Source organism: Cherax quadricarinatus, chromosome 91 (assembly GCF_038502225.1).
Source record: "Cherax quadricarinatus isolate ZL_2023a chromosome 91, ASM3850222v1, whole genome shotgun sequence".
NCBI lineage: Eukaryota > Metazoa > Arthropoda > Malacostraca > Decapoda > Parastacidae > Cherax > Cherax quadricarinatus.
The window spans coordinates 12552409-12573567 of NC_091382.1; the positions used below are offsets into that span (position 1 = coordinate 12552409).

At 41.8% G+C, this 21159-nt stretch overlaps 1 protein-coding gene across 3 annotated transcripts in view; it reads right to left on the reverse strand.

Moving 5' to 3' along the window:
* Positions 1-21159, reverse strand: part of LOC128698409 (tRNA:m(4)X modification enzyme TRM13 homolog) — a gene marked incomplete at its 5' end in the record, with an annotated part of 130639 nt that overhangs the window by 75748 nt on the left and 33732 nt on the right.

A 21159-nucleotide genomic window follows, 5' to 3' on the forward strand; every position in this document is an offset into this window, starting at 1 on the left:
CCAAACGTATATATACGTTTTATTTTTCCAGCCTTCAAATTTGGCACGATTGGCCTGAGATGCCTGGTCAGCATAGAATGGGTTCTAACACTCAGTGTGCATGGTATTAAAAAATCTGGGATCACTTAGTACCTTGTGGGAGCACCAGTTCAAATGAGTGCCAGCTAGAGTAAACAGTGCAGCGTAGGATGACTAAATTAATACATAGCATTAGAAATCTTCCTTATGAAGAAAGATTGAAGACTCTTAAGTTACATTCACTTGTTAGACGAAGAATGAGGGGAGACCTGATCGAAGTGTATAAGTGGAAGATAGGTATTAATAAAGGGGATATTAACCCTTTGACTGTTTCAGGCCCCTCTCTGAAACTGTCATTCTATGTCGCCAAATATTCAAAAAAAAAAAAAATTATTTTTTCTTATGAAAATGTTAAGATTATTTTTCTGAGTGTTTTAGTCCAAAAAAAAAAATTTTGCCATCGGTACTTACCGAGATATAGAGCCGTGAAGTTTGCAGAAAATGAGCCGCGTATGGCAACAGCGGCGACTGCCGCTCACCCGGTAAACTTTAGTTTACTTGTAATTGAAGGTTTTTTGTTTTTTTCAGTATTTTATTTTTTCACATAACTTATGTGGCCTATGAGACCAAAGTAAGGTGCAATGTACATATATACACTCGTTGTATACAACACAATAAGCACACAAACATAATTATCAATATATTGTTTACAAAACTTGTTTACAAAAACAAACAATCATCCTCCTCCTCCTCCTCCTCCTTCTCATCCTTCTTCTCCTCCTCCTCCTTCTCCTTCTCCTCCTCCTCCTCCTCCTCCTCCTCCTCCTCCTTCTCCTCCTCCTCCTCCTCCTTCTCCTCCTCCTTCTCCTCCTCCTCCTTCTCCTCCTCCTTCTTCTCCTCCTCCTTCTCCTCCTCCTTCTCCTTCTTCTCCTCCTTCTCCTTCTTCTCCTCCTCCTTCTCCTTCTCCTTCTCCTTCTCCTTCTCCTTCTCCTCCTCCTCCTTCTCCTCCTCCTTCTCCTCCTTCTCCTCCTCCTTGTCTTGTGTGCGAGTGTGTGGCTTATAATTGTTTTGAGTCAGAAGTCGGCAGCTGTCAAAGTGACATATTGTCTCATTTGTCACTACCCCTACTGCCTGTCAAAACAATGGGGTCGGATGCTGCTTCCCCTCCTCCATTCTATCTAATTATCTTTCTCCCTCATTCTATATCTTTCAATCTGTCTCTCTTTCTATCTGTCTGCCTATCTCTGTCTCACAGGTACACATAAATACAAGTATACATAGTGTAAATTACCTAGGATAACCCAAGAAATCCAGACAAAGTGCTATACTCTGCTTGAAGATGTGAGTAAACGTGATGACACAGTCTTGTGGCTCTCTCTGAGACCTAGATGGACAACGTATATATATGGTCGTAATTTACCCTCCTTTTCATCTGCCTTCAGAAATTTGGCACGACTGGCCTGAAATTGGATGCCTGGTCAGCATAGAATGCTGGACAACTTCTAACACTCAGTGTGCGTGGCCTATTGATTTGAAAAATCTGTGACTCACTTAGTACAAAGGGTTAATAAGGTCTTGTGTCTCTCCAAGGAGCACAGTAATGGATTTAAATTAGATAAGTTTAGATTTAGAAAGGACAGTTCTACCTAATGAGCGCCAGCTAGAGCATCAACAGCGCAGCTAGTAAACACCTGTTAACACCTTGGATTCACTGATGTCATGTAGTATTAACACTCCCATTTTAAGAGGAAAGTGATTTTGACCCTGAGTTTAGTGGCTTTGAGGTGGATGTGGCCACAAGTGGTCGAGGAAATATAAAAAAAACCTCGATAATAACCCATGTGCAATATTTGTGCAACAACCTTTCAGAATGTCTTATAACCTATGCCCTAAGTCAAGAGAAACAATTCTGGCTGGCTGGCTGGCTGGCTGGCCAGCTGGCTGCCAGCTGCATGGTGGCCAGCTGTGTGGCTGGCCGGCTGCTGGCGGCCTGGCTCTATCTCCATTTGTCTGTCTGTATCTATGTCTATCTCTGTCTCTCTCTCTATCTTTGTCTCTGTCTATCTGTCTCTGTCTATCTGTCTGTCTATCTCTGTCTCACAGGTACACATAAATACATGTATACATAGTGTAAATTACCTAGGATAACCCAAAAAATCCAGACAAAGTGCTATACTCTGCATGAAGATGTGAGTAAAGATGATGATGCAGTCTTGTGGCTCTCTCTGAGACAGAGAGCTCGACGGATAGACAGATAGACAGGGAGCTTGACAGACAGACAAATAGACAGACATGTTTGTGTACCAGTGAAAACAAAGGAGGGCGATGCTCATTAAACATCACCTCTAATCTTTTCCTATCTGCTGCACCCTCCCCCACCCTCCTGTATGCTCATCAAACATCAGCTCTTATCAGATGTTATCTCATCTTATCACGTCACTGTCAGAGGTGGACTTTGTTTTTCATGCTTCAAGGGAACTTATTATTTTATTATTATTACATATTTTTCTTCTCCTTCTCCTTCTCCTCCTCCTCCTCATTATTATTATATACTTCCACATATCCAAAACATTGCTGGGACCTATAAATACTTTGTATATATTCCAAGACCATAGTAAATGTCCAAGGCAGGTGTAAATGTTCACCTGTCAGTGTGTTTGTGACAATTTGAGTACAATTTCAGTACCTAATACTAGTGTCAGAACAAAGATTGGTTATGAAATGACAAGAACTACTATAAATTGTAATTATCAGAACATGAAAATTATATAAAAAAAAGTTTTTTTTATTTTTCAAAATATTCGGGGCACTGGGGTAGTGAATGTATATATATGTTTGGACCGTTTACGGGTTAAGCTGCGATGAAAAATTGGAGATACGATATTTGTATAATGGTTGGTGCATGTGGGTGGGCCTCATTTAACCAGCAACACAGAAGCTTGCCTCTTGGGCAGCATCTGAGCCAATATGAGTGGGGTTATGTGGGGGTGGCTTAGCAACCAATCAACAATGGGGCTGAATGCCTCTATGGTAGCATATCAGCCAACAACAGAACTTTTGCTAAAGTTTATTGTTTCCTCTTCCGTTTGAAGGTACCATGTGTGTTGCCTGCACTAACTCTGAATTATTTACCCTTCACAACTGCATTTGTGATTTAATAATACCATGACTCACGAAATCGTAACGACACAATTGCAAACAAACCACTGTAGGTGCCAGTCTGGAGTTTTATGACTCACTTGCTGTGAGTTCAATCCCTGCTCGTACCGTGGTTTAATTATACCATCTTTTGTGTTCCCAAGTCATCAAGACCTCTAAAATGAGGAGTAAACAGTTTGTGTTACCAAGTCATCAAGGCCCCTAAAGTGAGCAGTACACAGCCAGTTTCTCTAAAGATCAAGCAAGAAATTGAGAAAAAACATGGAGCTAAAATTAGTGAATTGGTAAATGAGTATAGCTTTCCACAATCAACCATCTCTATTATCAAGCAAAAGAAATTATAAAGGATATTAACCCTTTCAGGGTCCGTCCCGTAGATCTACAGCTTCACGTTGAGTATCCAAACCGTAGATATACGCCAAAATTTTAGCGCCATCAAATTTAGAGCAAAAACGCTCATAGGCCTACATGTGAGAGAACGGGTCTTTGTGGTGGGTGTGCGCCATGAGCAAAAAATCTAGGCGCCTGCATAGCATTGTGGAAACGCCGGCTCAGTTACCCTTGTTCACCATGCCTCGTTGCAAGGCAGCTCTCACTCCAAGGAAAATTGGGACTCTCCTGTTAATATCTAATAGTTCTGACAGTGATGGAAGTGGAAATGAAGACGAATTCTTTGGCTTTGATCAGTTAGTGACCGAAAGGAATGACCAGGATATCGATAATAGTGCAGAAAGCCCTGATGATCCTCAACCTTCTACCTCTGGTGTGGGCACTCATCAGTCACGGTCGGTTGTACCTCAACGAAAGAGAAAACTATTATTTTCACGTGGCCAGGCCTCTGACTTCAGTAATGATGATGACAGTGACGTGGATTGTGATTTTATTGCTCTTGACGATCATTCGAGTAGTGATAGTGAGGAATCATATTCACCAGTGAAGCGTCAATGTGTACGCTGCCACATGCACTCGGGTAGTGTACCCTATGCCATGCCCAGGGGACAGAGTACATCCCGGAGTATATCCCGTGGCCCCACACCAGGTATAGATAGTGATAGTGAGGATGATGTGGCTACACTTGGCATGGATAGACCACAGGCATCACTAGATGGTGGTAGTGGTGATGGTAGTGCCACGGCCAGGCTGGGACCCACGCTGCTGACTCCGCAGTTCAAGGACAAAGCGGAGCATCAGCCACCAGCCCACCACAACCACAACTACCCGCACAACCAGCCTATGATGTCCAGTATCCACCAGCAAACCGTATCTGGGATTGGCAGCAAAATCCCAATTTTGTTCCCAAGCCCCACCACTTTGATGACTCTGAAAGTGGAATTCTACCAACTTGTCCCCTTCGAAACACTGCAAATGAACTGGAATTCTTTGAATTATTCTTTGACCAGCCATTGATGGAAACTATTGTCAGGGAAAGTAACAAGTATTTTGAGTACACCATGGCAAATACGATCATATCACCACAGTCAAGACTACACCGGTGGAAAGAGAAGACTGTTGCAGAAATTTATTTGCTTTTTGCAACAATAATGCTTATGCCTCATGTCTATAAGCATAATATAAAAGCATACTGGTCCACAGATCGGCTAATTTCTACCCCGGTCTTCAGTGAAATCATCCCAGTGAACAGGTTTATCTTACTGTTACGTATGTTGCACTTCTCTGACAAAACCAGGTCTGACAGAAGTGACAGGTTATACAAGATTAGAAATGTTTTTATGTATCTCAAAAGTTCAGCATATACTTTTATCCATTCAAGAATCTTGTAATTGACGAGTCTTTGATTTTGTTCAAAGGTAGGCTGTCATTCAAGCAGTATATACCGAGCAAGAGGAAACGCTTTGGTATAAAACTGTTTGTACACTGTGACTGTGACAGTGGCCTGGTATTGGATATTGTTGTATACACGGGAAGTAAAACTTTGAAAGATACCAAGATGTTATAGGGTATCTCAGGTGACGTAGTGAGAAGCATGATGGCACCTTATCTTGGTAAGGGGCATACATTATATACCGATAACTGGTACACAAGCCCATTACTCAGTGATTTCTTGTGAGTGAACGAGACAGATGTGTGTGGCATAGTGCGTTCTAATCGTAAACATATGCCCAGGCTCAACGCAGGTGCTCGTGGTGATGACGTGCAGGTGTTTACTGCCAATGACATCATGGCATTATGGTGGCATGACAAACGAGATGTCACATTGTTGACAACCATTCACCGTAATGAAATGCAAGACAGTGGCAAAGTTGATCAAGTAACTAATGAACGTATTCAAAAACCAGTGACAGTGATTGATTATTCACAAAACATGCGCTTGGTTGACAAGTGTGACATGCAGATTGACTTTGTTGATTGTGTTCGTAAGAGTTACAAGTGGTACATGAAACTTTTCTTCCATCTCATGGACATTTCAATGCTCAATGCATATAATATGTACCAAATGAAGACTGGCAACAGACCACCGTATGGTGAATTTTGTTTGTCTGTTGTCAGACAACTCATAATGAAGTACCAGGTAACAACACCTGCTATACAACAAGGTCCTCGAACTCCTCAGGATATACCCAAGCGTTTGAGGAGGGAAGGTGATCATTTCATAATACAGCATCCTTCAACTCAGAAGAAATTAGCTCAGAAGAGATGCATCGTCTGTGCACAAACAAAACGACGGCAACAAAGACGCAAAGACACTTGGTTTATGTGTGAGGAATGTAAGGTACCTCTGTGCATGGTGCCCTGTTTCAAGGAGTTCCACAAGCTCCAGCAGTTCTAAAACCATGTCCAGTGATTGTAAATATGTAAATATATGATAGAAATCAGTATTATACAGGATTTGTGCATGTTTATTGTAATAAACAACAGTGGTAAGCAATAATATGATAATAACTTTAGTGCGGTTATTGTATTCAATACAATGAGTTTATATATATACATTATATACAGTATTGGTCTCTCAGGCCCCAAATGTTAGTAGGAAAAGAAAAAAATGGAAAAGAAAAGAAAAAACTACAAAAATGGCTAATTAAAGTAATGCCCGTATGTGGAAATTGTCGATGTTGCCGCCACCAGGTCATTTTGGACAAACTTCTCGGCACTTCTCGGCACTGTATCTCGGTAAGTACTGATCAGAAACTGACAAATTTTTTTATAGTCTTAAGAGAGAAGCAAATGAGGGGAGATACACTGTAAGTTATATCTTCACAAAAATATGCTACTCCATATGATAATTGTTAAGCTAACAAAGACTGGTTTAAAGATTTCAAGAAAAAGGCAGATATTAAGAGAGTTGTGAGAAATGGCACAACTTCCAGTGCTGATAAGGAAGTTACTGAAGCTTTTCAACTTCAGTTTTAAGATTATTACTGAGGATCGTCTTCCTCAACAAGCGTTCAATGTGGATACGGGTCTTTTGAAAAAGAATGCCTAGGTGAACATTTATCACAAAGGAGGAGGCCATTTGCCTGGACATAAGCCTATCAAAGTTTGACTTACTCTGAAGTTGGGTGCCAATGCCTCTGGAGATTTCAATGCTTGTTTATCACTCAGAAAGCCCCAGAGTGTTTAAACAAAAAGTATCCAAGGGCAAGATGGATGTGTTCTGGTACTGCAACAAGAAGGTCTGAGTGACAAGACCATCCTTCAGTGAATGGGCAAAAGAAGCGTTTTATCCATCAGCCAAGAACTACCTACAGATCAACAGACTTCCTCTAAAAGCACTGTTACTGTTAGATAATGCACCAGGACATGTTCCAGAACTTGCCCAATCTCTGGAGACAGAATTTAACTTAGTTACAATTAAATTCCTTCCCCCCCGCCAACACCACTCTCTGCTGCAGTAACTGGACCAGCAATTTACTGAGAATTTCAAGAAGATTTACACTTAGATGATGTCTGCCAAGTGTTTTTTAAAGACTTCAGGAAATGGAGCTATCACCCTTAAGGAATTCTGGAAGACTAAGTTAAGCATCTTAGATTGTGTGAGGCTCACTCTGAATTCCTGGAGTGAAGTTTCCACTCAGTGCCTCAATGCAGCCTGGAAGAACTTGTAGCTTTTGTGAGAAATAAGATCAGGTAGTACAAACAGTTCCTGAGTCGCAAGGAGTTTGTAATCAACCTATAGTCGGCAGTGAGGTGCGGACTTTTGAGTCCACACAAGTACGTAAATTTGTCAGCATTCGTAAATTTCAACTTTCATCACACTCTCTGGAACGGATTAATTACAAAACTCGAGGGCCCACTGTGGTTGATAATTGTGGTGACTTTAGTGGGCTCAGTTCGGGCAAGATAGGAGTACAAATATTATAGGTGAACGAGTAGTTATCCATCAAACTGCTCGGGGTTTGTAACAGTCGGCAACCCCTACCATCCTGGGGGAGAACTACTTAAGTTTACCTACTAGCCTGGGTAAGCCAGTAGTGTCACTCTACTCCTCACTCTCCTCCTATTAAGTAGTCCTCGGGACTAACAATTGCATTAAGTTACCTGTTGGCTAAGGTTTCATCTGGTTACTCATGTCTCTCTATGCCATAATCTGTGTGTCCTCTGGTAACATTTATTTTCTCAGCCTGTAGGACTGGAACTGGGTCTCTCCAATCTGCAGACCACAAGGGGCTGTCTACATCATAAGGCTCTCAGTCTGTGTGTGAGTGTATCTGAACCGGAGTCTCAACCCGATTGTATGTTTGAAGCCAGCCGGTGAACTATTATCTAATATTTTTAATTTATCTCTTCAAACAGGTGTAGTGTCTGATATGTGGAAGATGGCTGATGTAATTCCTATTTTTAAAGCAGGAGACAAGTCGTTACCATCTAATTACCGCCCAATAAGCCTGACTTCAATCGTAGGCAAATTACTAGAGTCAATTATAGCTGAGATTATAAGAAGCCATCACGAGAGGCCGTTCTTGTTTAATTAATTTATTAACTTTCTTCAGTAAAGCTTTTGAGGATTAACAAGAGGCTGTTCTTGTCTAACTAATTTATTAACCTTCTTCAGTAAAGCTTTAGAGGCTGTTGATCACGATAAAGAATTTGATATTGTTTATTTAGATTTTAGTAAGGTTTTTGATAGAGTTCCGCACCAAAGACTGTTAAAGAAAGTGGCAGATCATGGCAATGAGGGAAAAGTGCTCTCATGGATCTAGTCATGACTAACAGACAGGAAGCAGACAATGTCCATAAATGGAGTTAAATTCAAGTGGGGATCTGTAACAAGTGGCGTTCTACAGGGATCAGTCTTGGGCTCGTTGTTTTTTATAATATAGTATATCAATGATCTTGATGAGGGAATTACTAGTGAAATGAGCGAATTCCTACCTATCTTTGTGTCATCGGCAAATTTCCTCAAATCACCCGTAATTCCCTCATCAAGATCATTGATATACAGTGGACCCCCGCATAACGATGGCATCACATAGCGATTATTTCGCATACCGCTTACTTTAATTGCAAAAATTTTGCCTCACATACCGCTTAAAAACCCGCTTACCGATTTTCGTCCGAGACGCGTCCAATGTGCGGCCTGAGCCACGCTCACATGTTCCGCCGGTGGCATTGTTTACCAGCCAGCCTCGGCGGTAACATCCAAGCATACAATCGGAATATTTCGTATTATTACAGTGTTTTCGGTGCTTTTTCTGGAAAATAAGTGACCATGGGCCCCAAGAAAGCTTCTAGTGCCAACCCTACAGCAATAAGGGTGAGAATTACAATAGAGATGAAGAAAAAGATCATTGATAAGTATGAAAGTGGAGTGCATGTCTCCGAGCTGGCCAGGTTGTATAATAAACCCCAATCAACCATCGCTACTATTGGTGGTACAGCTGCTGCTGCTGCTGCACTGTCAGCTGCTGCTGCTGCTGCACTGTCAGCTGCTGCTGCTGCTGCTGTAGCACCGTTGTTGGTGTGGCTTATTGAGAATACCAAGAAACAATTAACCCCAGAGGATTTGCCACCCAGGATAACCCAAAAAAGTCAGTGTCATCGAAGACTGTCTAACTTATTTCCATTGGGGTCCTTAATCTTGTCTCCCAGGATGCAACCCACACAAGTCGACTAACACCCAGGTGAACAGGGAAAAATGCCTGGAACTAGTGCTCATATTGGTGAATTTAAAGCCAGCAAAGGTTGGTTTGAGAGATTTAAGAATCGTAGTGGCATACACAGTGTGATAAGGCCTGTTCTGGAAGAAAATGCCAAACAGGACCTACAGTACTCAGGAGGAAAAGGCACTCCCAGGACACAGTGTCTCATCAGTCATTGCTGCATCTTCAATAAAGGTAAGTGTCATTTATTCTTCATTTAGTAGACTAGTACATGCACAATATATACTGTGCATGTACTACTCTACTATTGTGCATGTATCCTTCTCTTTGTGTGTGGGAAAATGTATATTTCATGTGGTAAAATTTTTTTTTTCATACTTTTGGGTGTCTTGCACGGATTAATTTGATTTCCATTATTTCTTATGGGGAAAATTCATTCACATAGCGATTATTTCCCATAACAATTACCCCTCTTGCACGGATTAAAATCGTTAACCGGGGGTCCACTGTATATATATAACAACAATGGGCCCAAGACTGATCCCTGTGGAATGCCACTTGTTACAGATCCCCACTCAGATTTAACCCCATTTATGCACACTCTCTGCTTCCTGTCTGTGAGCCATGACTCTATCCATGAGAGCACTTCTCCCCCAATGCCATGAGCTGCCACTTTCTTTAACAGTCTTTGATGCAGTACTCTATCAAAAGCCTCAATAAAATCTAAATAAACAGTATCAAATTCTTTATTGTTATTAACAGCCTCAAAAGCTATAATCTCAGCTATAACCGACTCTAGCAATTTGCCTACAATTGAGGTCAGGCTTATCGGGCGGTTATTTGATGGTAACGACTTGTCTCCTGCTTTAAAAATAGGAATTACATTAGCCATCTTCCACGTATCAGACACTACACCTGTTTGAAGAGATAAATTAAAAATATTAGTTAATGGTTCACAGAGTTCCATTTTGCATTCCTTAAGAACCCTTGAAAAAAGCTCATCAGGACCCGGCGATTTATTTTGTTTCAGTCGGTCTATTTGTTTCATAATCATTTCACTAGTGACTGTGATGTTACATAATTTATCTTCTTCAGGCCCACTATAAAAATTAATTACTGGGATATTGTAAGGGTCTTCCTGTGTAAAAACCCGAGAGAAAATAATTATTTAAAATCGAGCACATTTCGTTCTCTTTGTCAGTGGGCTTTATCAAGTCACAAACAAATCTACCTGGGTGAAACATATGTGACTATTTACAGGATGAGAATGCTGGGTCAGGTGGAGAAGGCTGCATGTGACAATCTTCTGAGTAGAGTGATAGAGTCTATCACTCTACTCGGGCAAGAGTTGTCGGTGGGTAGAAAAGAGCAGTTTTTTCATTATCGAATGCATCTAAAATGCCTGATAACATGTTCATACTATCATATACAGGTGGGCCCCACTTATACAGCAGGTTAGGTTCTGGGTTACTGCTGCAAAGTGAAACTTAGCCTTTTTTCACTTTCAAATGAATATAAAAGCCTGATAACATGTTTACACTACCATATATTAACCCTTTGATTGTTTTGGTCATATAAATATGTCTTACGTGCCACTGTTTCGGACGTATTTATATGCGTAAATTCTAGCGGTTTCAAATCAAGCGGGAGACAGCTGGTAGGCCTACATGAAAGAGAATGGGTCTGAGTGGTGGGTGTGTGCCCTGTGAAAAAAATCTAGGACTCAGTGGTGCATTGTGGGAACACCATCTTAGTAGTCCATTTTCACCATGCCTCGTGGTAAGAAGTACCTCACTCCTCGGCGGACTGAAGGTCTTTTGTTCCCAAGTGATAGCTCTAACAGCGATGGAAATGTCAGTGAAGTGAATTCCATGGTTTTCAAGTGGGTGTGACCAAAAACAGTGCCCAGGATAATGTAATTAGTGATGAAAATCCAGATGACCCACAACCTTCCACCTCTGGTGCTGGGCCGGCTCGTTCACGTTCACCTGTACCAGGATGAAAGAGGAAACTATTTGCCCATGTACAAGACTCAGATGTGAGCAGTGAAAGTGATAGTGATAGTGATTTCAAAGCTATTGAAAGCAATTCTAGTTGCGACAGTGAGGGTGAATATTCCCAAGTGAAGTGGCAGTATATATGATGTAGCATGCGGTCTGGTAGTGTGTCATATGCTGTTCCAAGGGAAAGGAGTAAATCTTGGAGCACATTCCTTGGCCCTACACCATGACCTGATAGTGAAGATGACGATATTGTTATGATGGGTATGAATGATGTGAGTGAGGCAGCAGGTGGTGGTGGTGATAGTGATGGTGGCATGAGTCATGTGGCACCAGCAGCGGGCCACGCTACTACTGACACTGCTGACTGCACAACTACAACCAGCCTCACCCAACCCCACAACCTGCACAACCACAACTACGTTTCAATATCCAGAACCCACCAGCAGACTGCATCTGGGATTGGCAGCAAGGTGACGAGTTTGCTCCCAGTCCCCATGACTCTGATGAAACACAAAGTGGAATATGGCCATCGTGTACACTTGGGAACAATGCTACTGAACTGGAATGCTTTCAGTTATTCTTCGATGAACCCCTGATGGACATTATTGTCAGGGAAACCAACACATACTATGAGTACACCATAGCAAATACAGTGGACCCCCGGTTAACGATATTTTTTCATTCCAGAAGTATGTTCAGGTGCCAGTACTGACTGAATTTGTTCTCATAAGGAATATTGTGAAGTAGATTAGTGCATTTCAGACCCCCAAACATACATGTACAAATGCACTTACATAAATACACTTACATAATTGGTCGCATTGGGAGGTAATCGTTAAGCGGGAGTCCACTGTACATTTCTCTCACCAAGATCACGGCTACACCAGTGGAAGGACACAACTGTGGCAGAGATGTACTTGTTTTCTGCCACAATAATGCTTATGCCACATGTGTATAAGCACACTGTCACCACATACTGGTTAACAGAACGCCTGATTTCAACCCCCGGTTTTAGTGACATTATAGGTGTGAATCGTTTTTTGATACTGTTACGTATGTTACACTTTTCAGACAAATCAAGGCCTGACAGAAGCGACAGGTTATATAAGATCAGAAATGTGTTTATGTACCTGAAACGAAAGTGTTGCATGTATTTTTATCCCTTCAGGAAGTTTGTTATTGACGAGTCTTTGATTTTATTCAAAGGAAGACTCTCATTCAAGCAATACATACCAAGCAAGAGGAAACACTTTGGTATAAAGTTATTTGTACTGTGTGATTGCAAAAGTGGTCTCGTTTTGGATATCATTGTGTACACTGGCAGTAATACACTGAGAGATACCAGGAAGTTACAGGGTATCTCTGGTGATGTGGTTCGAACAATTGTGGACCCATATCTTGGTAAGGGGCATATATTATATACTGATAACTGGTACACAAGCCCCATACTCAGCGATTTCTTGCAAGTGAACCTGACAGACCTGTGTGGCACAGTGCGTGGTAATCGGAAGCATATGCCAAGGTTCGACGCTGGCACTCGCAGAGGTGAGGTGCAGGCCTTTGCTGCCAATGACATCATGGCATTTCAGTGGCATGACAAACGTGATGTCAGTGCTGACATCAGTTCACAGAAACGAAATGGCACACACTGGCAGGCACAACAGAGAGACCAATGAACCCATTCTAAAACCTGCAGCTGTCATGGACTACAACCTCAATATGCGCTTAGTGAACAAATGTGACATGCAGATTGGGTTTGCTGATTGTGTACGAAAGAGTTATAAGTGGTATATAAAACTTTTTTTCCATCTTCTTGATAATTCCATGCTAAATGCTTATAACATATGCAAGTTGAGGACCAACAACAAACCAAAATATGGTGAATTTTGTTTGTCAGTCATCAGACAAATAATCGCAAAATACCAAGGAGCAACACCTGTAATAGACCAGCGCCCACGAAATTACCCACACATGTCATCTCGTTTGAGGCCTGGTGATCACTACCCCATACAACTGCCTCCTACTGCTTTCAAGAAAAGTGCTCAGAAGAGATGTTCTGTATGTGGACATACCACAAAATGCCCACAAACATGCAGAGACACTCGTTTTATGTGCGAGGTGTGTCAAGTACCACTCTGCATATACCCATGTTTCAAAGAGTTCCACAAGCTGCAGCAGTTCTAGGAAAGTGTTCAGTGACTGTACATATGCATATATATTATGGAACAATAGTAATAAACAATGTTTTGTATTGTTTGTTTGTGTAAACAAGTTTTATACACAATCTAATAGCAATAATGTTTGTTCAGTTATTGTGTTATAAACAATGAGTGTATATTTGAACAATGCACCTTACTTTGGTCTCACAGGCCACATAAGTTACTTAAAAAAGAAAAATATTTGAAAATACAAGAAACCTTCAAATTGGAGTAAATAAAAGAATACCGGGTGGGTGGCATTCGCCGCTGTTGCTATACGCCACTCATTTTCTGCCAACTTTGTGCCTCTATATCTCGGTAAGTACTGATGGCAAAAATTTTTTTTAGGCTTAAAACACTCAGTAAAATAATTCTAACATTTTGGTAAGAAAAAATAATTTTTTTTTTTTTGAATACAGTACTGTATTTTGTGACATAGAATGACAGTTTCAGAAAGGGGCCTGCGACAGGCAAAGGGTTAAGTGAGCAATATAGCTAGGCCTAAAAAATGCATATACAGTGGAACCTCAGCTTATGAATTTAATCTGTTCCATGGACTTTTTTGCATCCTGATTTGTTCATATGCTGGGTCAATTTTCCTCATTTAAATTAATTGAAATGCAATTAATTCGTTCCAGCCGAATTCCTGCTCTCAGGAAGCATGACGAAATAACCCTAATATCAACTCTATGTCTTATTTTTTGTCACAATTCATCTAATATGACATAATAAACAATATAAATAACATAGAAACCTGATGTATACTCTAGAATGAATAAAATATGTCATTACGTGGACGGCGAGGGAGGAGGAGTGTGGTTGAGAGAGTGGTCGCTATGTACAATTTTTATGTTTATTTCATTACACTACGTACCTGGTCTGTGCTTATCAATAATTTCTTGCTTTAATTTCATGCAAATCATCCTCTTTTTCTTCTCGGCACTGTCCTTTGCACTTGCTTTCTTAGGACACATAGTTAGAAGAAAGAAATCTGGTGAATTAACTGCACGAAACATAAGGAAATCACAAGAATTCCTTGCACCGTGAGGGTAGCTCAGTAAGCACATGTGCACTGGTGAGCACTGTGGTAGTGTTGTCAAACTAAATTATACGCACTATGTACATAGTATATTTTTTTTTCAACAAACCAGCTGTATCCCACCAAGGCAGGGTGGCCCAAAAAGAAAAACAGAAGTTTTCCTTTTTAAATTTAGTAATTTGTACAGGAGAAGGGGTTACTAGCCCCTTGCTCCCGGCATTTTAGTCGCCTCTTACAACACGCATGGCTTACGAAGGAAGAATTCTGTTCCACTTCCCCATGGAGAGTACATAGTATTATTGTTATTATTATATTGTTATTATTTATTATACGTAATTATTATGTATTATCATTACAGTGGACCCCCGCATAACGATTTTAATCCGTGCAAGAGGGGTAATTGTTATGCGAAATAATCGGTATGCGAATGAATTTTCCCCATAAGAAATAATGGAAATCAAATTAATCCGTGCAAGACACCCAAAAGTATGAAAAAAAAATTTTTACCACATGAAATATACATTTTCCCACACACAAAGAGAAGGATACATGCACAATAGTAGAGTAGTACATGCACAGTATATATTGTGCATGTACTAGTCTACTAAATGAAGAATAAATGACACTTACCTTTATTGAAGATGCAGCAATGACTGATGAGACACTGTGTCCTGGGAGTGCCTTTTCCTCCTGAGTACTGTAGGTCCTGTTTGGCATTTTCTTCCAGAACAGGCCTTATCACACTGTGTATGCCACTACGATTCTTAAATCTCTCAAACCAACCTTTGCTGGCTTTAAATTCACCAATATGAGCACTAGTTCCAGGCATTTTTCCCTGTTCACCTGGGTGTTAGTCGACTTGTGTGGGTTGCATCCTGGGAGACAAGATTAAGGACCCCAATGGAAATAAGTTAGACAGTCTTCGATGACACTGACTTTTTTGGGTTATCCTGGGTGGCAAATCCTCTGGGGTTAATTGTTTCTTGGTATTCTCAATAAGCCACACCAACAACGGTGCTACAGCAGCAGCAGCAGCAGCTGACGGTGGTACAGCAGCAACAGACGATGCTACAGCAGCAGCAGACGATGCTACAGCAGCAGCAGACGATGCTACAGCAGCAGCAGCAGCTGACGGTGGTACAGCAGCAACAGACGATGCTACAGCAGCAGCAGACGATGCTACAGCAGCAACAGACGATGTTACAGCAGCAGCAGACGATGCTACAGCAGCAGCAGCAGCTGACGGTGGTACAGCAGCAACAGACGATGCTACAGCAGCAACAGACGATGCTACAGCAGCAACAGACGATGTTACAGCAGCAGCAGACGGTGCTACAGCAGCAGCAGCAGCTGACGGTGGTACAGCAGCAACAGACGATGCTACAGCAGCAGCAGACGATGCTACAGCAGCAACAGACGATGTTACAGCAGCAGCAGATGATGCTACAGCAGCAGCAGCAGCTGACGGTGGTACAGCAGCAACAGACGATGCTACAGCAGCAACAGACGATGCTACAGCAGCAACAGACGATGTTACAGCAGCAGCAGACGGTGCTACAGCAGCAGCAGCAGCTGACGGTGGTACAGCAGCAACAGACGATGCTACAGCAGCAACAGACGATGCTACAGCAGCAACAGACGATGTTACAGCAGCAGCAGACGGTGCTACAGCAGCAGCAGCAGCTGACGGTGGTACAGCAGCAACAGACGATGCTACAGCAGCAACAGACGATGTTACAGCAGCAGCAGACGATGCTACAGCAGCAGCAGCAGCTGACGGTGGTACAGCAGCAACAGACGATGCTACAGCAGCAACAGACGATGTTACAGCAGCAGCAGACGATGCTACAGCAGCAGCAGCAGCTGACAGTGCAGCAGCAGCAGCAGCTGTACCACCAATAGTAGCGATGGTTGATTGGGGTTTATTATACAACCTGGCCAGCTCGGAGACACGCACTCCACTTTCATACTTATCAATGATCTTTTTCTTCATCTCTATTGTAATTCTCACCCTTATTGCTGTAGGGTTGGCACTAGAAGCTTTCTTGGGGCCCATGGTCACTTATTTTCCAGAAAAAGCACCGAAAACACTGTAATAATACGAAATATTCCGATTGTATGCTTGGATGTTACCGCGGAGGCTGGCTGGTAAACAATGCCACCGGCGGAACATGTGAGCGTGGCTGAGGCCGCACATTGGACGCGTCTCGGACGAAAATCGGTGAGCGGGTTTTTAAGCGGTATGCGAGGCAAAATTTTTGCGATTAAACCAAGCGGTATGCGGATTAATCGCTATGTGATGCCATCGTTATGCGGGGGTCCACTGTATTAGTAGTACATACGTATTATAATAATAATTATCATTATTATTAATATAGGGACCTGGAGCACAGATCCAATTCCCTAGATCAAGAGCCCCTCAACATGTATGTATGTACTACTGCTACTACTACTACTAATAATAATCATTATTATTATAATAGCAATAATAATAATACAATAGTAATAATAATAACAGTAAGGAGAAACTTCAAAAAGCAGCCAGTGGTTGGCGCCACCATCAACAAAACATTGGTAACCACTGCTAGTACACTTTTCACCTGTCTAGACTTAAGTAGTCTATTAGTATTAGGTTAAGTCTGCCCGAAATGCCTCAGCATGATAGAGGCATTTGTTGCTCCAATCATACATGTGAACACACATTGTAACCTTTGCAAAGAAATAAATATTTTATTTATTTATTTATTTAAGGAACCTCCCTTGATGGGGAAGTTCGCATCCTGAAATTTCGTTCGTATCCAGAAACAAAAAATCGACAGAACAACGGTTCGTATCCTAAAAAATTCACATGGTGGGGCGTTTGTAAGCCGAGGTTCCACTGTACAGTACACACATTACTTACAATATTTTTGTTCTTAGCCTATAATGAGTGGTGAATATATTTATTGTAAGAAGTCTGAATGAATGAAGAATAGGTATAACTGACAACTACTGCATTAGCAAAATGCTGTAAAGTGGGGACCCCTACCTGTATTAAGCACTCAATAAAGCTAGGCATACAAAACAGATAAAAATGTAAAATAAATACACAGTACGTACAATACATACCCTAAAATACAACACCGTTCATCTTTCCCTTACGCAACTCTTGTATTAAAATGGCGGAAAACCAGTAGAAGCACTGAACACAATGAACACTGGTTCAATTGAAAGCCAACGAAAACATAGAACATCGAAAAGTGGGAGCTGTACATGCAGGGCCCTCGTTTACAATGTTTGTCTTATATTATGTTGTTTTGTTATCACCACCCAGATCTGCATCTCAGGGCTCTTATGCCAAAAACAGATTCACTTTACATAAAAATGAAGTGTGTACAGAAAATTATTGTCCCAGTGTGCATCTTGAGTTATAACATGGGATCTTATGGTCCCTATCTTAACATAAATATAAATTTATTTCTTTAAGTGGTACAAAAGAATGTACAGTAGTTAACATATACTGTACAGTAGACTGCTATATTACAGTGGAATCCTGGGTTTCAGCCACCCTAAGAATCAGCCGCTTTGGGTTTTGACCACTTTTTTCGGCCAAATTTTGTCCAGCGTTTCAGCCATTGCCCCGGGTTTTGGCTGGCGTACCAGACCTGTCCGCCTGTCCGCGCTTGCACGCTTCCCTGCGCAGGCGTTGTGAGCCAGTCTAGCGCTGTTTATCCTTGAGTGAGCATTACCCTGCACGCTCATCCATCCAGCCAGGCAGTCAGCCAGGCAGCCAGCCAGGCAGCCAGCCAGGCAGCCAGCCAGGCAGCCAGCCAGGCAGCCAGCAAGCCATCCAGCCAGCCACCCAGCCAGCCAGCCAGCCAGCCACCCATCCAGGCATTAATTGTGACTGTGAAATAAGCTACCATGGGCCCAAAGAAACTTCCTAGCGGTAGCCCTGTGGTAAAAAAAAGTGAGGAACACCATAGCAGTGAAGGAGGAGATTGTAGAAAAATACGAGAATGGCGTTCATGTGGGGGAGCTTGCCAGGATGTACAGCAAAAACAAATGAACTATCATTTCTATCCTGGCGAAGAGAAAAGAACTCAAGGAAGCTGATGTTGCGAAAGGTGTTGACATGTTATCCAAAAATAGATCACAAACAGTCGAAAAGGTTGAGAAGTTGTTGGTGGTGTATCAACAATAAACAGATAGCGAGTGATAGTGTTTCAGAGTCGATTGTTTGTGAGAAAGCAAGGCAGTTGCATGCTGACCTTATAAAGAAAATGCCTGAAACCAGTTTTGATTTTAGTGAATTTAAGGCCAGCAGAGGCTGGTTTGACAGATTTAAGAAGTGTAGTGTTGTAAGGCATGGTGAGGCAGCCAGTTCAGATAAACGAGGGGCTGAAAAATTTGTGCATGAATTTAAGGGGTACGTAGAGACTCAAAAATTCAAACACTAACAAGTGTTCACTTGTGACGAAACAGGCCTGCTTTGGAAGAAAATGCCAAAGAGGACCTACATTACTCAGGAGGAAAAGGCACTGCCAGGACACAAACCTATGAAAGACAGGCTCACTCTTTTGTTCTGTGCTAATGCTAGTGGGGATTTTAACCCTTAAATGGTCCAAACGTATATATACGTTTTTTCAACATCTGAAAGTATGTAAAAAAATGTAGATCTTCTTTTTTGTTTTACATTTGAAAACGTGTAAAAAAAACTTTTATCTACATTTTTTTTTGTTATATTTGAAAATATGTAAAAAAAAGTAGATCTACTTTTGTAGCACTACGAATTTGAGCGTCGATCTGTTTGGACCGTTTAAGGGTTAAAGTATCACTCAGAAAATCCCAGTGTGTTTAAGAAAAACAATGTCATCAAGAATAAATTGTGTCTTGTGGAAAGCAAATGTAATAAAGCATGGGTCACGATGCAAATTTTCAGAGTGGGTCAATGAAGTGTTTGGCCCCAGTGTGAAAAAATACCTCCTGGGAAATAATTTGCCACTCATGTGCCTCCTGGTAATGGACAATGCTCCTTCTCATCCTCCAAACTTGGAAGACCTATTGTCTAGGGACTTCAATTTCATTACAGTGAAGTTCTTGCCTCCTAATACCACTCCTCTCCTCCAGCCCATGGACCAGCAGTTCATTTCTAACTTCAAAAAACCCTACACCAAAGCAGTGTTTGAAATGTGCTTTGAAGTGACCTCAGACACTCAGTTGACCCTAAGAGAGTTCTGGAAGAAGCACTTCACTATCATCCATTGCATAAGCCTTATAGGTAAGGCTTGGGAAGGAGTGACTTCCAGGACTTTGAACTGCCTGGAGACAATTGTGGCCACAATGTGTTGTCCAGAGGGATTTTGAAGGGTTTGAGGCTGACCCTGACCCTGCTGACTCTCTGCCTGTTGTGGAAGGTATTGTGGCATTGGGCCAGTCCATGGGGTTGGAGATGAGTGGCGAGGATGTGGAAGAGTTGGTGGAGGACCACAGGGAAGAGCTAACCACTGACGAACTGCAAGAGTTTCAACTGGAACAGCATCAGATCACAGCTGAGGAACTTGCTTCAGAGGAGGAGGAGGAGGAGGAGGAGGAGGGAGTGAAGGAGATGCCTTCTTTTGTGATTAAGGACATCTGTGCAAAGTGGAATGAGTTGCAAACTTTTGTTGAAAAGTATTATTCTGACCAAGCTGAAACAAGCCATATCTGCAACATGTTCAGTGACAAAACCTTGTCCCACCTCAGGGAAATCTTAGAGATGCCAGAAAAAGAGCACTCTTGACAGTTATTTTGTGCAACAGGGGTCCAGTGACTCTCAAGCTGGTCCTAATGGCCTTAAAAGACAAAGAAGGGAAGTAACCCCAGATAAGGACTTGTTACCTAAAGTCTTTATGGAAGGGGATTCCCCTTCCAAACAATAAATCCTCACCCTCTCCTCCTCCCTATCTTCCAGATGCCAGCAAATCTCTTCAATAAATGTAAGTAAATATTATTTTAAATGTTGATTTAAATTTTAATTTATCTATTGTATAATATGCATTTATTTATGTGTGTTGTGTGTATGCCAATTTGGATTTAGGAAAAATAAAAGCACTAATGATGCAATCATAAAAATGCTAGATCTGCTTTACACAGCATTGGAAAATAAGGAATATCCACTAGGAATTTTTATTGACCTAAGAAAAGCTTTTGACACAGTAGACCACGACATCCTACTCCACAAACTTGACCATTACGGTATAAGAGGCCATGCGCTTGCTTATTTCAAATCTTACCTTACTAATAGGTAAGATAAGATAAGATTTCGTTCGGATTTTTAACCCCGGAGGGTTAGCCACCCAGGATAACCCAAGAAAGTCAGTGTGTCATCGAGGACTGTCTAACTTATTTCCATTGGGGTCCTTAATCTTGTCCCCCAGGATGCGACCCACACCAGTCGACTAACACCCAGGTACCTATTTGCTGCTAGGTGAACAGGACAACAGGTGTAAGGAAACGTGTTGAAATGTTTCCACCCGCCGGGAATCGAACCCGGGCCCTCCGTGTGTGAAGCGGGAGCTTTAGCCACCAGGCCACCGGGCCGGTATCAGTATGTTACCATTAAAGACACAGCATCAACAACACGGCCACTTGATACTGGAGTTCCGCAGGGAAGTGTCCTTGGTCCCCTTCTCTTCCTCATATACATCAATGATCTTCCAAAC